The sequence below is a fragment of the Natator depressus genome, chromosome 4, assembly GCF_965152275.1.
Source record: "Natator depressus isolate rNatDep1 chromosome 4, rNatDep2.hap1, whole genome shotgun sequence".
NCBI lineage: Eukaryota > Metazoa > Chordata > Testudines > Cheloniidae > Natator > Natator depressus.
The window spans coordinates 113143382-113164275 of record NC_134237.1 but is presented as its reverse complement, the minus strand read 5'-3'; the positions used below and the strand labels follow the sequence as shown (position 1 = coordinate 113164275).

General features: G+C 39.6%; 1 non-coding gene across 1 annotated transcript; it reads right to left on the bottom strand.

Moving 5' to 3' along the window:
- Positions 1–18003: 18003 nt before the first annotated feature.
- Positions 18004–18077, bottom strand: TRNAL-AAG (transfer RNA leucine (anticodon AAG)). The gene has a single exon. It is a non-coding gene; the product is annotated as a tRNA-Leu (tRNA).
- Between the last annotated feature and the right edge of the window lie 2817 nt (positions 18078–20894).

Sequence of the window (20894 nt, the reverse complement as noted above, 5' to 3'; positions counted from 1 at the left end):
CAAAACACTCTGGGGACTTGGATTGTCTTCTGAGCCAAAACTCTGTAATGGATACCTAGAATGGAAATGGTTGTGGGGTATAGACTCTTTAAGTGCCAATTGAATTATATTAATTAGATCAACTTTGAACATATCCCTGTAAATAAGTCTTCTGAGCCAGCGTAAGTAAATCCAAATGCCTAATAAGAACTGCACTATTGGGGGGGGGGGGGGGATTTAACTGCATTTACAACTCCTGTTCTCCACCATCTATGTCAGCTTCCACTCCCCTTTTCACGCCACATACAATAAAATTATCCATTGTTTTAACAAAATTATTTTCAGAAGTTACAGCATTGTATATTTTTTATTTTCATTACCTATTTTTTCCTGCTGTTAGACCGGGGGCCGGCAGTCTTCATACACTACAGAGGTGGTAGGCCACGTTCCATGACAAGAAGGGCTTTACTTCGATGCTGATGCCTGGCAGCGCTGCCTTCAGGTATGGCTACACTACGCAGCTTTTAGTGACACGGCTGTGCCGCAACGGCTGTGTCGCTAAAAGCCAAGCAGTGTCACTGTTGTTTGTTGGCAGGAGAGCGCTCCTGCCGACAAAGTTCTGTTCACACCGGCGCTTTTCATCTGTAAAACTTTTGTTGTTCGTGTGTGTGTTTTTTTAACACCCCGAACGACAAAAGTTTTGCCAATGAAGTGCCAGTGTAGACAAAGCCTTCACAGTTGGGTACCCTGCCAGCCTCTGCCAATCTCCTGATCCCCTTACAGTTGTCTGAGAACCCCCACTTTGAGAAATGCTGGCCTACAAGATATCAGCCAACCACTGATGGTTTGGTTGTACATAAATCAGGGAAAGCTGACCTTGTTTATCTATGTAATAAAAAATTGTTACATTCAGGAAGTGTCTGGTTATGCAATTGCTACTTATATACCTATGTGATTGTTTTTATTACTCGTTATCCTCTCCCGGCCTTTCTCTCTTAATGTTTGGTATGCTCATTTTTTGCATCTTGTCTCAAATTAGATTGTAAACATATCTCTTGTGGTGTTTGTACTGTGCTCAACACAATGGAATTCTGACCCTGTTTGGGGCCCCTATGTGTTACTACAATACAAATAATAAATAATATTTCTTTAGAGGAAGAGTGCAAAAATTATAAACAAGGGTTTAGACAAAATATATATGTATGAAATTCTATTTTCTATCAGTTTCTTCATCTACGTACTCCCCTTTAAACATTTTAGTTGTTGTGCATGCACATTTGCATGTTCTCTTCGACAAGCTCATAGGCAATCTTCATTTCCCAGATGCTTTAGAAAGTGTAGCCAGAAGAAGATAGTGAACTAGAAATTTAATGCTAAAATAATGAAGTCTAGAATCGAATGTAGACTGCACTAAGTGCTGTTGAAGTTATGGGGATTTTAGGAAATGTGAATAAAATAAGAAAGAGATATGCCATGGCATATGACCCATTTGTTGCTTCTGGACAGATGTGTCTGTTTTGCCCCTCATTCAGAAACTGTAAGGAAGTTATAGAAAGATTTGGGACTTACCCTACAGACTGTCTGTCTCAGAACAGCAAATTAATAAAGAAATTAAATACCACTTGGATGGTTTAGACAAACTGGTTCTGTTAATTTGATTCCTCCTTTTCCAAGTCTTGGGGATCCATATATAAAGGACATTTGTCAAAGCATTTTTTCATATTAGTTTCATTGGAAGCCTCAAGCTAATATATGTATTTCCATTATTTTATATATAATAGACACACTGATTCACTGTTGGAGAGTTGTTCACGGATGCACATGTTGATTTCCTTTTAAAGAAAGAAAGAAAGACAGTGAATCATTTGCTCAATGAAATAAAAATAAATGACTATATCACACAGCCACAGCATATGAGGAAAAAAGAGGCCTATTTGCTTCAAGACAGATCCATTAAGCAGAACCAAACCAAATGTTGGTGGCTTAATTCTGATTCATAAATATGTTGGTTTCAGAGTAGCAGCCATGTTAATCTGTATCTGCAAAAAGAAAAGGAGTACTTGTGGCACCTTAGAGACTAACACATTTATTTGCGCATAAGCTTTCGTGAGCTACAGCTCACTTCATCGGATGCATGCATATAAATATGTTGCTTTTTCATAAAATCTAAAACACAGCAGTTGAAGGGCATGATCTAATGACCACTGAAGTCCCTGGGGATCTATTGATTTCACTGGACATTGAATCAGGCCCCATAATGCCTTGTGTTTTTCATTCACAGAGCTAAAATAGGCAACAAAAGAAACTTCCAACATTTCAGAGACCAATTACACAATGTCCTGCTACCCAGAGAAAAGCCATAAGGCCAAGATTAACAGAAAAGAGAAGAAACATGAAATAATAACACGGCATTTTCCATTTGGGATGAGAATTATGCAAAAAGATTCAGAAAAACAAAGCAATAAAAATTCTCCAACCATACTTGGCAATATAAGAAAAATGATAATGAAATTTGTATTTTTAAACCGAAACAGTTACATAAGATCATCCAACAGCTAATTGGCAGTAGAGCCATGATTGATAAAAAAAACTCTGTAATGGATACCTAGAATGGAAATGGTTGTAGGGCATAGACGCTTTAAGTGCCAATTGAATTATATTAATTAGATCAACTTTGAACATATCCCTGTAAATAAGTTTCAGAAAAGAGGAACCAAAGGTTACACACCCCTAAGGAATACATTTAATAACATATCCATTCTCCTATAAAACCAAACTCATATTTATTTAGACATTTATATGTATAAAGTAATAATATTAAACAAAGGGGAAAATCATAGAGCCAAGTGATCAGACCAAAATTATTTAGTGTAGAAATTGAACATGCCCAAATTTTAGGGTTTTAGGGGAGTATTTTGTGGGAGGGGGAAGGAAAGAGGAGGTCTTTTTAAAGAAAAAAAATGAACCAGCTTTAAACAGGACTGACATTTCCCTGCTGTGGTCTGCAGTTCTGGCAATATCAGTTTATTAACTCCTGTGCTGGTTTGAATTTGTATGAGGCTATGCATATCATTTATGAAATCTTATATTGCTATGAAGCACATTATGCAAAATGTTTTTCGGTTGCCAAGAAAAATAGAAAAAAAAATAGCTTGGTGTCTTTGGGAAATTTTAGTATGTGCCACGCTTTAAAGGATGAATGTAAAGCCAAATCCAAGCTGAATGCTTTGGGTTTGCCCCGAGGCCTAGAAAAAACTTTATTATTTTCTCACTAAGCTGGTGTTCTCTGCATCCACTTGGAGATCTTTATGGAATACTGAAGATTACTGAATACTGAAGAAAGAAAGAAAGAAAGAAAGAAAGAAAGAAAGAAAGAAAGAAAGAAAGAAAGAAAGAAAGAAAGAAAGAAAGATCACAAACTTCTCCTGCTTGAAAAATACTGACTACTTGCATTTTTACGGTCATCCGAGTCAGTGAAAACTTTGATTCCTTCTCACTGGATGGTAATGGAGAAGGTGGAGAGGAATGTATCCGGTGGAATAAAATGCTACATTATTGCTCTCATAGAAAGATGAACAAGATGAACAAGGGAGAGCTGCTAGGTGTGCTCACCAAGCTGGACAATCAGGAAAAGACATTTCAAAGATATGCTGTGTTTGTAAAGCAGGGGTTGGTGGCTTTTGGTCACTGTGACCCCTGGGCAATGGGGGTTCACAAATTGTGACCAGACTGGTCAGTGTCAAGCATTGTGGGATAGCTGCTGGAGGACTGTTGGGGTCAACATAGGTCAGGAGGTGTCTACACTGCGTCAACCATAGTAGGTCAACCATTCAGGGAGGTGGTGTTACTGAATCACCGTAATGAGGAGCTTACATTGGTGGGAAACAAATATGAGTGTAGACACATGCAGAACTAGGTCGACACAAAGCTATTTATGTCAACCTAACTATGTAGTGGAGACTAGCCTTATAAATCTTCTTTCTAAAGTTGCTGAAGACATCACTCAGGCAACATTTCCTTTCCAATTCAGGATCAGGCTCTGTGGGTCTCTGAGAAGGAAAAGATAAGGGAACATGAACTGGGAGAAGTGAGGGTGAAAGAATAAAGGCTAAATTGTGCCACATACAAAGAGTTTAGCTGAAGACTAAGGGAAAGGAGTGATTCTGCCTAGATGTATTGCGCCTATTTGAGACATAATACTTCCAGAGGCATTAAGGTGGAAGCGTGATGTATAGCGGAATTAGCTACACCTTTAAAAACACGTAACTAGTAGGGCTGGCTGGAAAATGAGACCTGAGGTTTTGACATTTATTTCTGTTCAAGCAGAATCTTATGAAATTATTTAAAAAACAAAACAAAAATAAACAACAAAACCCATGAGAGCGAGAGGCCTGCCCCAGAATATTCGATAGCCTGGTGATGGTTGGGAAACCCAGGTGGGATGTGGGATACCCAGGTTCAAGTCTCTTCTCTGAATCAGGCAAAGCAGGGGTTTGAACCTGATGTAGAACACCACAAGTGATGTCACACATCATGTCAAGTTCAAATTCCTGCTCTACCTGATTCAGAACAGAGACTTGAACCTGACGTGGTCATCTGTGGTGTTCTCCACAGACAACAAAGGTGTGCCCTGTAACAAATCTGACAACTTGATTCTTAACGGCCATATTCAAAGGTGGTAAAAGTCTATGATGTAGACAAGCCTCTGCTGGCTGGTTATTTATGCAATATGTGGTTTTAAATATTCATGCTTGAGGTAATTAGAAGGCAATGAGCTTGATTTTTCACTGGCTGGCCGTGTATGCCATCAATTGCTTCTGTGAAAAGCAAATGTTTTCTTCTTTGTTAGTATTTAAAACCCACTTTGCAAAGAGGCAAGTGACCGTACAAAGTGCAAGGCAGAGTAAAATCAGCACCATTGTCTCCAAAAGCAGTGACTTTGGCAGCTTTGTGATAATTCCTCCATGTAATCCTGACATAAACTGGAAGTTAGCCAGGTCAAATTAATCCATGGTATAACTCCATTGTATGAAAATTTGGCCTAATATATCACCGCAGTCTTATGTATATTAACTACTGATTTTCCTACTCATTTTAGAGAACACAAACATATTCTGGGGAAAAATAAATGAAAGCCCATCAGAAAACTTCCTAAGTGCATCAAACACTTGTACCCCCTATACGCAAAAGTACCAAAAACTGATCTGCTAATTTTCTGTCACAAAGGGTGTAAAATTACCACAAAGTACTGTATATCTACACTCACCAGGCGAGAGAGGAAAACTAATCTATCTTTGTAACTATGTTAACCTACACTGGCAGTGCCTGTGATTATGCAACATGGGGCAGTAATTAATTCCTAGTGTCACCTACATAGAGAAGAGGTAAGTCGATTTACTTACCAATTCTGTGCTACAGAACACCTCTATTGGACTTTGCACAGACCATGGATTCATATTCTTGAGACAGACTACAGCTGGATTTTCTATAGGACTCCTTTAAATACTAAAAGTGGAAATTATAATAGAATTCATCATTCTTTCTTTTTCTTCTTAGGAATCCAGTACCAGTCTTTACCATAAGACAGTTTTACACACACACACACACACACACACACATACACCCCAGTTACAAGACAAACATTACTAACTAGAGATCTGTTATTTATAAGGCCCTACTTGAATCACGGGATGATTGTCAAATATCTGTGGCTGAGTTGGAAAATCATGGAAAAGTAATAACAGACCGATATCAATATCTGTAATTTGGAAAAGCTCTCTGCCTGGGGCTGACAGTGGGCGACCCAGCCAACCCAGAAATGGGGTTCTACTGTACTAATGGCGAAAAAAGTGTGTCTTGAAAACCTCAAAATATATTCAAAGTTGTGGACTGTGCAAAGTAAGCTAATTAAGATCAAAATTGCATTGGAAGCTTAATATTGCAGGATCTGCAATTTCCGCAATATCGCAAATAAAGTAGAGTGTAGCTATTTTCCTTTAAAATGAAGATTCAAAATGATGGTGACAAACTCGAGTACTCCCTCCTCTGCAAGCTATGAAGAAGAAGACTAAAGGAGGACTTTTGAGGAGTACCGAAATGAAAGGCTCTTAAAGATGACTGAAGATCGCAGAAACCTCAAAAAATGCAAATGAGAATTGATGTTGTACAGGTCAACAGTAACGGTGCTGAAGAACAAGGACAGAAAAACAGTAATTGACAGAACTGGGATGGAAGCAGTCTGCAAAGATTTCTACACTGAAGTGTTCACGTCTCAAATAAATGTCCCACTACCAACACTTCAACAGACCAATGAGCGCGTACTCCCAGTCCTCATCAGCAAAGTTCAACATGCAGTTTATCAAATGCAGGAATGAAAAGCTCCAGGAAAAGACGGACTCACAACCAAAATGATAAGAGCTGGAGGCCATGACCTCTTGGAAACTCTTGCTCAGAGGCTAAGCCATTACTTGAAAATGCAGAAGATACCATATAGCTGGAAGGAATCCAACACCATTTTGCTGTACAAGAAGGGCGATTGTGAAGATCCAGTATGCCTGCTCTCACATGTCTACAAGCTTTTCACCAAAATAATAACAAACTGACTCTCACAGAGTCTGGACAAGCAGCAGGCAAGAGAGTAGGCAGGTTTGCAAAGGAATTTCAACACAATCGACCATCTCTTCACTATAAACCAGCTACTGGAGTGCTCAAGGGAGTACAAATTCCCTTTATGCATTTCCTTCGTCGACTATGAAAAAGCTTTTGACAGCGTAGAGATCAATGCAGTGCTGAAAGCTCTTGTAGAGCAGGGCATCAACAAAAACTACATCAAACTACTAAAGGAAGCAAATTCTGACTGCACTCCAGATATAACTCTGATCAACACTCCCCTTCAAATCCCAGTCAAAAAAGGTGTGAAGCAAGGAGACATAGTTTCACAGAAACTCTTCACAGCCTGCCTCAAAATGGTAATGAGGTGGATGAACTGATAGGGTGAAATTAGCATCAACAGAGAGCAGTTAAATCACCTCAGATTCGCGGACAATATCATGTTGATTGCCAAAAACACTACCAAACTACAAATAATACTGCGAGAACTCAACACAAAAAGCAGCCAAGTCAGACTTAAAATGAACAGCTCTAAAAAGAAACTTATGCAGTCTGATGCCTTGCCAAAAGCCCAAATAATAGTCAAGGGAGAACAAATAGAAGAAGTTGAGCAATACGTTTATTTGGACCAAGAAATTAACATGTGCCATGATCAGGAAGGCAAACTCTCGTGAAGAAAGAAGGCTGGTTGGCGTACATTCAGTTCTATCAAGGACGTCCTCCAAGGAAAAATGGACAAGGCAACACTTGCCAACCTCTTCAACTCAACAGTACTTCCAGCAATATTGTACTGCAGCGAAACATGAATGCTGACAAAGATAGAAGAACAACAACTGTCTGTCATGGAGAGAGAGATAGAAAGAAGAATTTGGGGGATTTCAATCCATGACCGAGTCCCCAATGAAGTGATCAGACAGTAGAGTGGAATGCAGGACGTCATTGTTGAAATCAGTACAGTAAAATGCGATGGGCTGGGCATATAGTTAGGCTCACTGACAATCGATGGACTGCAGCTGTTGCCGAGTGGTACCCATGGGAACTGAAATGACCACTCGGCTCATCTCCAAAGAGATGGGAAGATTTTATTGTGAAAAGACATGGCCACACATGGAGAAGGAAGGCCAGGATAAGAGAAGAATGGAAGACGTGTTGTGATCAATGCAATCTATATGAGGGCTGAAGGACCGATCGATCAAAGTTTCAAGATGAAAACGAAGAATATAACACAGGGCCTAAACCCTAAAATATATATATTGAAACCTCACAAAATAAGTACAGGGATTGGGACTTTTGACAATCAGAGATCTTCTGCTTTCACCCAGGGTCACCCTGAATGTTATATTGATAACCAGATAAAACATTTACTTGTACCACATGAGCAATTGTTTCAACATCCACAATACTGACCACATACAGAACTTCAAACAAGTAAAACTGACAATCACTGTACTGCTGAGCTCATGTGTTTTTTGGTTTTTTTGGTTCAACAATGTAATACAACTCACAAAGACAATTGGCCTCCAGTCTATGATTTCTCCTTTATGCTGTTTTCCAAGGCTCAATCCCACTGACTTCTGTAAAATTTCAGATGACTGTATTGAGATCCAACCTACAGCTTCAGCCTGGATTACCCCTGGCAGGTCTATCTGCTCCCTGCAGGGCTGGCTGGATCTAACTGGTGCTCAACATGGCTGCCAGTCTGATAGAACTCAACACTGATTGGTCAGGCACTTGCAGCTCTTAACTAAGGGCATAAAAGTGTGTACATGTGGGAAGCTACTGAGCACAGAATCATAGGACTGGAAGGGACCTTGAGAGGTCATCTAGTCCAGTCCCCTGCACTCATGGCAGGACTACATATTATCTAGACCATTCCTGACAGGTGTTTGTCTAACCTGCTCTTAACATCTCCAATACTGGGGATTCCACAACCTCTCTAGGCAATATATTCCAGTGCTTAACCAGTCTGACAGTTAGGAAGTTTTTCCTAATGTCCAACCTAAACCTCCCTTGATGCCCATTGCTTCTTGTCCTATCCTCAGAGGTTAAGAAAAACAATGTTTCTCCCTCTTCCTTTTCTTTTCTTGAAAATTGTACCATGTCCCCTCTTAGTCTTCTCTTTTCCAGACTAAACAAACCAATTTTTTTCAAGCTTCCCTCATAGGTCATGTTTTCTCCAATTTGTCCACATCTTTCCTGAAATGTGGCGCCCAGATCTGGACACAGTACTCCAGTTGAGGCCTAATCAGTGCAGAGTAGAGTGGAAGAATTACTTCTCGTGTCTTGCTTACAACACTCCTGCTAATATATGGTGAACAAACCTTCTGCAGGCCAAACTACTAGTGTACAGTCACTCAAGCCTCTACACTGTCGCCTTGTCTGGGAATGTTTCCATATCAACCCAGGGCAAGTAGAAACAGGAGCTGTAATTACAGCAATAAAGTTTTTGACTGAATACCAGAAAATAAAGAAAAGGGGTTTAGACTAGGTGTGAATAAGAAACATTGAGGGTGGGAGAGAAAACATCCCACTGATTACAAATAGTGTGAATGGTCATTTTTCTTCCTTACATGGACACTGAAGAAAGATAAATCAACATTAAATAAGGCCAACTATGTAATTTGATATCTTATTGAAGTGAGTGGAAATTACCATTTTTATACATTTATCATGCACATAAAATCATAGAATCATAGAATCATAGAATATCAGGGTTGGAAGGGACCCCAGAAGGTCATCTAGTCCAACCCCCTGCTCGAAGCAGGACCAATTCCCAGTTAAATCATCCCAGCCAGGGCTTTGTCAAGCCTGACCTTAAAAACCTCTAAGGAAGGAGATTCTACCACCTCCCTAGGTAACGCATTCCAGTGTTTCACCACCCTCTTAGTGAAAAAGTTTTTCCTAATATCCAATCTAAACCTCCCCCATTGCAACTTGAGACCATTACTCCTCGTTCTGTCATCTGCTACCATTGAGAACAGTCTAGAGCCATCCTCTTTGGAACCCCCTTTCAGGTAGTTGAAAGCAGCTATCAAATCCCCCCTCATTCTTCTCTTCTGCAGACTAAACAATCCCAGCTCCCTCAGCCTCTCTTCATAAGTCATGTGCTCTAGACCCCTAATCATTTTTGTTGCCCTTCGCTGGACTCTCTCCAATTTATCCACATCCTTCTTGTAGTGTGGGGCCCAAAACTGGACACAGTACTCCAGATGAGGCCTCACCAGTGTCGAATAGAGGGGAACGATCACATCCCTCGATCTGCTCGCTATGCCTCTACTTATACATCCCAAAATGCCATTGGCCTTCTTGGCAACAAGGGCACACTGCTGACTCATATCCAGCTTCTCGTCCACTGTCACCCCTAGGTCCTTTTCCGCAGAACTGCTGCCTAGCCATTCGGTCCCTAGTCTGTAGCGGTGCATTGGATTCTTCCATCCTAAGTGCAGGACCCTGCACTTATCCTTATTGAACCTCATCAGATTTCTTTTGGCCCAATCCTCCAATTTGTCTAGGTCCTTCTGTATCCTATCCCTCCCCTCCAGCGTATCTACCACTCCTCCCAGTTTAGTATCATCTGCAAATTTGCTGAGAGTGCAATCCACACCATCCTCCAGATCATTTATGAAGATATTGAACAAAACCGGCCCCAGGACCGACCCCTGGGGCACTCCACTTGACACCGGCTGCCAACTAGACATGGAGCCATTGATCACTACCCGTTGAGCCCGACAATCTAGCCAGCTTTCTACCCACCTTATAGTGCATTCATCTAGCCCATACTTCCTTAACTTGCTGACAAGAATACTGTGGGAGACCGTGTCAAAAGCTTTGCTAAAGTCAAGAAACAATACATCCACTGCTTTCCCTTCATCCACAGAACCAGTAATCTCATCATAAAAGGCGATTAGATTGACAGTCTATCTATCTAATTTTATCTATTTTATCTAGTCTATAAAATCACATTATTTGAAATAAAATAGTATTTGGGGATCAACCAGTGGCAGCACTCCTCACCTAGAGCTCCCCCGAGACGTCATTTTGTTTATTCACCTTCATGATATTCTATAAAAGAAGACCTAAATCACACCTTTAAGGAACAGCCCTGTGTTTGGAGAGGCCATACTGCCCAAAGGTTTACGTGTGTTGGTAAGCACGCACCATTGTCCTTCAGGATGGTGCAACCAGCGAGACCCGGCAGGGCCAAATCCAGAATAGGTGTAAGTGGATGGAATTCATATAAGTTTCTGGGCCATGTTTAGCTGTGATGCAAATGGTGATGGTAAGTTCCATTGGTGGTGGAGAGGCACATTCTGATCTCAGATTCCACTGGTGTAAATCCACCATTGATATCAATGGGACACATTCTGAATTCATTTATATTAATATAAATCCAGCATAACCTCACTGAAGATTTCAATATTTTTAATGCAATGTTATCAAAGTGGGATTTATAATTCCCATTGAAATGCCAACTCACAAGGAAATGAGGTGGGGGACTCATTTGGCCAAAATAGCTCTTGTTAGCTATCAGAGGAGGACATGTCTTCTCCCTTGACAGGGAAGACTGGTTAGGAAAATGGAACATAATAAACAATTATTACCAGGTCAAAAAATGAATCAGCTATTTGTAGGTAATGTAACTACTGTTTGAAGTCATCATTACAGTTAAGATGACTTTGGAGAAAGAGGTCTGCCCTGTCAATGATTAATTATGCATTTTAAAGAACACAGAGATGACCCAGGATTTGAACCAAATGATTAAATCATGTCTCTCTTGCACAGAAGGGAAACTGAAAACAAGACTTAGAGTTTCATCTACACCATGTCCTCCAATAAGGGAGATGGGTCCCTTCTGATCTGTTTTCAGTTAGTCAGAGAGGAATCTGGGAGCAACTAAAAGGTTGTCACTGCTCTCCTGCACTTGACAAGAATAGTACTAATATACCCTGGGAAATTGTTATCATGCCCAGTGGTTTTAGGAATAATGGACAAACCGTTCGAAGTTGGCTCCCCAAGCTTAGGGATCTAAATCCATATCTACCTACCTAAACAAATGAAGACTGATTGTTAAAAGAGCGGAGCATCTGTGGCACTCCACTAAGGTCAAGTGGGAGCTACAGGTGCTAGCATTTCTGAAAAATCAGCCACTTTTATTTAGGGGCTTACCTATGTATTTAGGTGCCTCGTTTAGGCCTCTAAGTCTGTACATTTTGGCCACTGTAACTATTGAGTATGTATCATCCCCAATGCATCAAGGCAGTATCCAGTGAAGATACCACGTAGCACAATGAAGTTTACACCTGAGTGCATGGGTATAATATTTACCCAAATAAATAAATAATCAGAATGGATGTTATTTTTCACATATTGGCAGACTCTAGTAGGACATTTCATGGTGGGTCTGTTTTCTGGAGACATGACTTTCCAAGCTGGAGAGGATTCCTTTCCTGGCTGCTGTTAGAAAGTTCATAGCTACTGAAGCATCAAATTGTCCATTCAAGAGGCATCATCGAGAAGAGCAAATGTAAGAGTAATTTCAAGGGTGAGAGGGATCCTGCACCTCGAACCTGGGTCCCAGGCCACAACTGCCACCCAGCAGCTCACGTGAATAACCAGAAAAAGATCCAGTGAAGGATTAGCTTGTGGAAAGCCCTGCCCTCAAAGCTCCCGACTGGGGGAACATCCAGCCCCCGAGCTGGCTGAATGACTGTATATAAACCAGGAAGTAAGAACAGGAAGTTGTCTGAGCAACTGGAGGAATCTGGCTGGCTGCTACTGTAGACTCCCTCCTGCTTACCTGACTCCTGAACCCTGCTTCCTTGTCTGCTCCTGGTTCCTGTTCTCCTATCTCAGATTCCCATCTGCTCCCAGTTCCCACTATCCTGCCCTACTTCAAGTTCCTGTTCCTGTGCCTTATCTCTGATGCTGTCTCTGGCTCCGACCTCTGGCTTGGCACCCGCCACTACCTCCGACTCTGACCACTAGGCCTGACCACCCACAACCTGGTCATTGCAAAGGGCTGGTTATAATACACAGTTGATCCTGTTTTCTTGCTTTAAATTAATAAATGTATTAACCTGTTTCAAACTACTATGGTGCTCCTAAAAATACCTAATATAAAGTATAGATAATAAACAAAATGGGCCAGATCCTCAGCTGGTGTAAATTAGCAAAGCTCCATTGGCTCAAATAGATCCAAGCCATGCTGATTTACACCAACTGAGGATGTAGCCCCAGATATTTTGCTTGTTCATACTTTGTGGCTGCACAGACTATTTCACCCCTGGATGTATGTTTTAAAATGAATCCTTCATGCTGCCAGTATCAGTTCCACATCAGCTGAAACTAATGAAAATCTCACTCCACCATTACAATGTTTATAGTCCTGGTGTACCTCATCATCACGAATACTTCCGTAGTGACTGAAATTGAACCTTACAATTTAACTGAGTTTTGTTAATGGGTCCATTAAAATAAAAATCATATAAATTGACAGCATCTTCTAGTGGGAGTCTTGCAACTGTCATATTTTTGTGGGTCTAAAAGAAAAATCTTCTATGTAGGAAGTGAGAAGAGCAATGTAAATATGTCACAGTGCATTAAGACAAATAGATTTATTCTACTTTCCAAATCACATAAATCATTCTTGAAGTGTAAATGTCTATATAAAAAAAGATCATCCCTGAATAAGACACAACTTTTAACAGTGTGTGTAATTTACCATTTGAATAACCTAGGGATGTGGTGGATTCTCTGCAACTTGAAATCTTTAAATCAAGAGTGGATATCTTTCTAAAACATATGCTCTAATTCAACCAGAAGTTATGGGGTTAATGCAGGAAGCACTTGGTGAAATTTTGTGGCCTGTGTTATGTAGGAGGTCAGACCTGATAATCATAGGGTCCTTCTGGCTTTAAAATCTATGAATATATAAGAAGTCTCTTTAGACCAAAACTCACTTGAAATGCCTCATTGTACTACACAATGCAGAAACCACAGGGTTGATCAATGTTATGGCAAATCAACTGATGGAATTAATCCATTAAAACATTCAGCAGGAGCCAAGCAAAAATCTGTGAGAAGGACACAAATTCAAGAGTGATAGAGTCCTCACATGGGCTCGTAAGTCTGCAAGTGTTCCATTAGTGATACATAAAACTGACCCAACTTCTCTCCCATTGAGAGAGGTTATTACATCTTCCTGCAATAGTTAAGCATTGCCACCTAGTGGACAGTGTAAGAGCAGCTACTGCTGGAAAAACCTTTGGTGGGAAACAGATTTCCTTTTACAGTAGATTTGGGGGCGGGTAGAGGAGACTCTTGTAATAACATTAAAGAAATTGATAGAGTGAGAAACACAAAATGTCAACATATAAAAACAGAGGTAAATTTGCATCCATAACTACAGTAACTCATGTCTTTGTTTAAGATATGGCCCCTTTATGTGGCAGCAGAATTGTCCTATTTGAGGCACAAAGTAGGAAACAGTTGAAAGCAGTGGGACCTTTTGCTTAACTGATAAAGGGACTTAGGGTTGGAAAGCCAATGCTATTGTTAAGAGGCTCAGTGCTGTAAAAGTGATGATGAAAAACAATTCACAAAGTGAATCCAAGTTAAATAGAAGCTTTGGATAATTTGCCTCTCTAAATTGTCTAAAGGCTCTAATGTGGCTTTAAGAAAAAATACAGGAGCTCTACTGAGCACAGTAAGTCAATGGTTTCCATAGTGAAGTGGGTTCTTCTAGTTTAAGGATATATCTACACTGCAGTACAAAAAAAAAACCACAGCACCAAATGTCAGCGTCTGGGTCACCTGACTTAGGTTCAGGGGGCTCAGGCTGTGGGACTAATAGTAGCAGTGTAGACATTTGGCTAGGGGCTGGTGCCAACACTCTGAGAATCACCCCCAACACGGGGTCTCAGAGCCCAGACTCCAGCCTGAGCTAGAATATCTCTGCTGCAGTTTTATAACCTCGCAGCCTGAGCCCCACAAGCCTGGGTCAACTGACTGGGACTAGCTGTGATGGTGCTGTGGGTCTTTTATTGCAGGGTAGACGGACTGCTGAACACCTGTCAAACCACACAATCCAGTTTTATTAGACACAAGATTTTCTAGTTGCTTCAGGTAAATACATCTATGCATCAAAACTTCATCGTTGCATGATATTATTTGCTAGGAAAATCCACTTTTGTGGAATATTTCAGTGTTTAGTTTTAACATTTTGTTACTTAATTTCAAAACAAGGATGCTAAACCGATAAACTCAGATACCATGGTGATGGGCAAGGGATAAGAACCAGAATAAAATGTTTGATGAAGAAAATAGCATGGTTTAACAGCAAGCAATTTGTGAGTCTGAGTGTGATCTTTATTCTATATCTGTGTAACTTCCTTGACTTCAGTGAGAGTTTCACCACATTTACCCTGGTACAAGTTAAAGAAGAATCTGACTCTATGTTATTTGCCAAATTCAATTTGGCAGTATTTTTTTCCCATTGCATTTCACCTGGACTAGAGTATACATGACCAGACAGAAATTTTGGCTTGGAAACAGAGGCTTTTTGTACCAATGGAGGAATAAAGGGAGTTTGTGTCTTGGGCCCTTCTCTATTCTCTGTTAAACCTTATGGGGAAAGGGAGGTATTTTATTCAGCAGCTTGTCATTCACTTGCTCAGAAGCAATTTCATCTCCCTGATTCTGTGAAATGATATGTAATGTGCTTACTCTCTTCCCTTAACACATGACTGACTGGTTTATAATGTTTCTTAGTGGTAGATGTGGCCTTATGCTTGATTTCTGCCTAATACACAGCTGATGGATCTTGAAGCTGCTGAGGTGTAAGCAGGTTTTTTCTCTGGCTAGTAATTGTGCTGCCCCATACTGAGCTAAGGACCATATGTATACACGTTGTGGAAAGTAATTTATTCCCACATTTCAACAGACTTAATTTGGGCTTCACTGTTCTTCACACATCTGCATCCAGTTGACAAACGTAGTCAAACTGAACTCACAGGAAATAAAACAAAATATTTTATTACTAATCCAGACTCCTCATCTATCATGGTACAGAATTCATTTCAAAATCTGATTCTCACACAGTACATATTTTCTTTTTTTGTACCACCCATTTCTCCTTAAGGGGTCACTATCAATTGAAAAAGGAAATCACACTTTTGATTAAAAGTGTTACTGTATTTACAATTAAGACTTACGATTACCATGAGTGAAAGATTAAAGGAAAATTATGCTTCCCTATTTCCGTTTGTTTACTTTGCGATTTTGACAGTTCTTTGTGTGTAGTTCTTCTAGCTGTTTCACTGTATAGTCAGTTTCCCCTGGTGTTTACATGGGTCCTTCACAACCCAAGGGAAAGAGAACGTTTTTAAAAGTAGTAAAATGTGATTGTAAAACCACAGAAATGAGTCCAGATGTAATACCTGAGTCTGCTTTTAACTATTTTATTTTTAAATTCACTAGATCTCAAATTGATGCTATCCCTTTTAAGACTAAAGAAAAATCATCAATTTAAAATTGGATCAAAATGTAACATTTTGTAAAAATATTTTTTTATAAAACAGAACAGAAACATATTTCCACACTTTAGATTCCAATAAAAATTGTTTTAAACAAATATTTCACTGCATTGTCTGAAAACCAAAATTGCCTATGAAAATCTAAAAGTGAAACTGAGTCCAACATGAGAGAAATGAAAATACAAACAAAATGGCCAGAACATTGCACTATTAAAATTCTTTTATCTGTAACAATCAGACAAGCTATTTGTAACAAATACTTTCACAATAAATAATATTTAATTTGCTAGTTGCCCTTTAAGTTACATAGTTCTGATATGAATTATAACTTGTGTATAAGAAAATAGACTTAGATCATTTCTAAAGACACAATAAGCAATAGAATATGTATTAAAAGCAATAGAATATATATTAAAAATAACTGAAGAAGAATAATTTAAAGGAAGGAAAGTCCATAAGAGATGGAAGGTGCTGTAGAAGTGAAAAGTATCAGTATTATTATATAATATAAGTATAAAAGGATCTATTGAAAATAGCACCCAATTAATGTAGCCGTAATCCAATCAAACATTTTCAGGACTGGAATGAAACACAGAGACTCCATCTGCAGATACAGCTGGGTTCAATGGTATTCGTCCACCTTATTCAACTTATGTGTAAAAGCAGTAGGAAATGGCATGACTTTCAATGCTTGCAGAACACAGATAACATCCAACTCCTTCATGCTAAACACATGCTGAAATCATCTCCCACCTCTCCTGGTGCCTAACATAAACAATCCCCTAGATGAAAAGCAGCTGGCTGGAATTAAATCCTCACAATACAGAGAGAAGAGGAAAATTTTGGAGAAACTATATATCTCATCCCAGGGACTTGGGGCCCCAAATGATAAGGTTGTTTTCATAGAATCATAGAATATTAGGATTGGAAGAGACCTCAGGAAGTCATCCAGTCCAATCCCCTACTCAAAGCAGGACCAACACTAACTAAATCTTCCCAGCCAAGGCTTTGTCAAGCCTGGCCTTAAAAACCTCTAAGAATGGAGATTCCACCACCTCCCTAGATAACCCATTCCAGTGCTTCAACACCCATCTTGTGAAATAGTGTTTCCTAATATCCAACCTAGACCTCCCACACTGCAACTTGAGACCATTGCACCTCATTCTGTCATCTGCCACCACTGAGAACAGCCTAGCTCCATCCTCTTTGGAACCTCCCTTCAGTTAACTGAAGGCTGCTATCAAATCCCCCCTCATGCTTCTTTTCTGCAGACTAAATAACCCCAGTTCCCTCAGCCTCTCCTCGTAAGTCATGTGCCCCAGCCCCCTAATCATTTTCATTTCCCTCCACTGGACTCTCTCCAATTTGTCCACATCCCTTCTGTAGTGGGGGGAACAAAACTGGATGCAATACTCCAGGTGTGGCCTCACCAGTGCCGAATAGAGGGGAATAATCACTTCCCTCGATCTGCTGGCAATGCTCCTAGTAATACAGCCCAATATGCCATTGGCCTTCTTGGCAACAAGGGCACACCAGCTTCTCATCCACTGTAATCCCCACGTCCTTTTCTGCAGAACTGCTGCGTAGCCAGTCGGTCCCCAGCCGGTAGTGGTGCATGGGATTCTTCTTTCCTAAGTACAGAACTCTGCACTTGTCCTTGTTGAACCTCATCAGATTTCTTTTGGCCCAATCCTCCAATTTGTCTAGCTCATTCTGGACCCTATCCCTACCCTCCATCGTATCTAACTCTCCCCTCATTTTAGTGTCATCTGCGAACTTGCTGAGGGTGCAATTAATCTCATCATCCAGATCATTAATAAAGATGTTGAACAAAACTGGCCACAAAAGAGCAGAAGCCACCCTCTCCACCCAGCACACAGAATGGCCAGCATAGGGCTTGAACCCATGGTCTTGGTGTTCTTAGCACCACACTCTAACCAGCTGAGCTAGCTGGCCAACATTTTCAGTTTAAGGGTCCTTCTGGAATGCTTACTCCTCCTGGATACACCAATGGACTCATTAGACAGATATGGATTCTACAACCTTTTCAGTGGCCAAAAGACTGCTCTCCTCTTCCTGTCAATTAATAACTTGATCCTGTCCAGATACTGCAGCTCTCTACCTTGAGATGATAAAAAACACTATGAGAAAGCACCATGGTTCACCATGTGGCAGTTCATCTTCTGAGCAACACAGAACAACAAGTACAACTCAGCCCAGTGCTTTGCATGGCTTCCAGTTCACGATCAGAATTTTTTTTTCAGAATAATAATGGGACCTCTGTGATTACTCATCTTCAGAGAGAAAGGGGCCAGAGAAACTCAAGTGAAAGAGAAGGCTCCTCGTTTCTGGGATTTGACAGGATCATTTTATGAGCCAGTACAAAAGAATTCTAGGGCCCACTGGATGACATCAAGTGCAGTAAGACCAGTCCTGTCCTCATCTGTCTGTCTGTCCATCCATCATGTGGTATCTGAGTGCTATCAAAATCACATAAGCAGGCAAGTAGTTAAGGCACGTTACAATAAAATGTAATTCCATTGCCGCATCTTACTATTAGATGAACCTGCCAGATCCCACAAACCAGGAGACTTCTTCCATTTGAGTTTCCCTGGCCCCCTCCCATCTGGAGTTAACCAGAAACATTCCATAACTGTTCTGATATTCACTTATATGTGCTACCCCCATTGACAGCCTATGGGGTGACTTTAACACATAAAAGCTACGAGATTCAGAACTGAGGCAAAACCTTGATGCTGGCTTACTATTTTACGCCCAGATATTTTATGGAGCCCTGCAGTGTGGCAGTATTACATTTTTTACACATTAAATGGTCTAGACACTATAATGTGTGCTAAGGATGGTGTTTTTCCTTTAAAGTGAATTTATTGTGTTTTGAGTGGTTTCAATCAGACCAATAACTTTGTTTTCACATGTATTTTTCCCATTTAATATCTCTCAGCATTATTATAATCTCAAATCATGAATTTCATCATGGTGCAATAAATCAAGGTAATGAAGCATGCTTCATAAATTTCATCACTATTATAATAAAGGTCATAGGCTGATAGGAGTTTGAAATTACTGTCTGAATTTAAATATTTTGTGATTTAAAAATTAAATCAGATCTCACACTCAATAATATTCTAATGCAAAACTAGAAACACCACAGGGTACATGAGGGAGAAGAGAAAATATAAGCAATGTGTCTTTTAAGTGGTGGTTGCATTGTACCATACACACACTATTTATATTACTGTAGATATGTTACCCAACCTCATACATAACTCCTCCACATTTTACTGATGCAAATGTGGAAAGTGACTTAGGAAATTGGACTGGGCCTATACAAATAAGTTAGGCATGTAATTAGTTACTTTGCTAGGCCGAGGTCCTAGAGCAGAATATGGCCCATTCTTCCCAAGGAAAAAGGAATCTAGCCCAGTATAATAATAACAACAATATTATTATTGCAGATATATAACACCTTGGGGATATCAAAGTCCTTTCTAAATATTAATAAACTTATTCTCTTGGTAATACATCTTATTATCCTCATTTTACCTATGGGGAAACAGAGGTCCAGCATGATTAAATGACTTACATAAGATTGCACAGGATAGGATTTTCAAAAGAGCTCAGCATAGATTTATTTCTGGTCCCTTTGGGAGTCCAGGGTAAAACTCCCTTTCCTTTGTGTCAGTCACAAAGTCAGGGACAAAAATAAAAGCAGATTTCAGGCATACGCCTATGCTTGAGCCACAAACCTATGCTTCCCCTCCTCACATTACCATCAATGGAAATCCTAACAGGAAACATTATATGATGATCAGAGAGCAGTATTGATAGTCAGGAATCCTTGTTTATATTCCTGGCTCTGTCCGCGGCTTGCTCTCTGATTTGCGGTAAGTTACTTCACTTCCCAATATCTCAAGTTTGTCCATCTGTAAAACTGGTATAGTGAAGCTTAATTAATGTATGTTATGCCCTTGGTAATCCCTGGATTATATATGATAACACTAAAATATTTTTATTTACAGCTGAGTGAATAATTCAACATGAATAATCTATTCAATTAGTTTAATTGTTTTTCCTTTGCATATTGCCCACTATCAATTAATTATTTTTCTAAGTTACTTGTTTTCAAAATTATTTGTTGAATAATTTCTGTAAATATTTCTTGGTTAATGGATCGTTCACAAAGAGTTCACTGAGAGTGTTTGTTATCTGAAATTTGGTGGGTTGGTTTCTTTTGATATATAGGTCACATGGCATTGCCTCTATTCCCTGATTAGATTAATGTAGTGTTTAGAATCAGTTTTCTGTTGTGAATGCTTGAGTCTATGAGTCCACATTTTCCGTGAATATTCTTCCATATTTGCTTATAACATGTTGTTTAGGAGAACTTGCCTGCCTGCAAACGCATTTATGGAAAGCAAACATTTATTTTTAATTCACAAACACAGGCAAAGTGAAGTCAATATTTTATTTAGGGAAACAGTCATAAAAATATATTTCAAGTACTCTCCCAAGTCAGTTCTTAAATATATCTTATTCTTCATGCATGGAAAATAAAGACAATGTTAAAATGTTCCTAATTTCCTTTTCTTCAATATAAATTAAATTAGTACTTACAACCTACAGGTCAAGGTAATTTAACATGATTAGAGGTAAACGCTGTGGATTTATATTTTCCAAATGGGTTAGCAACTGATCTTTTTAATTCATTAGATATATGTGTCAGACTGTAAAATCATAATTTAAGTAAATGTA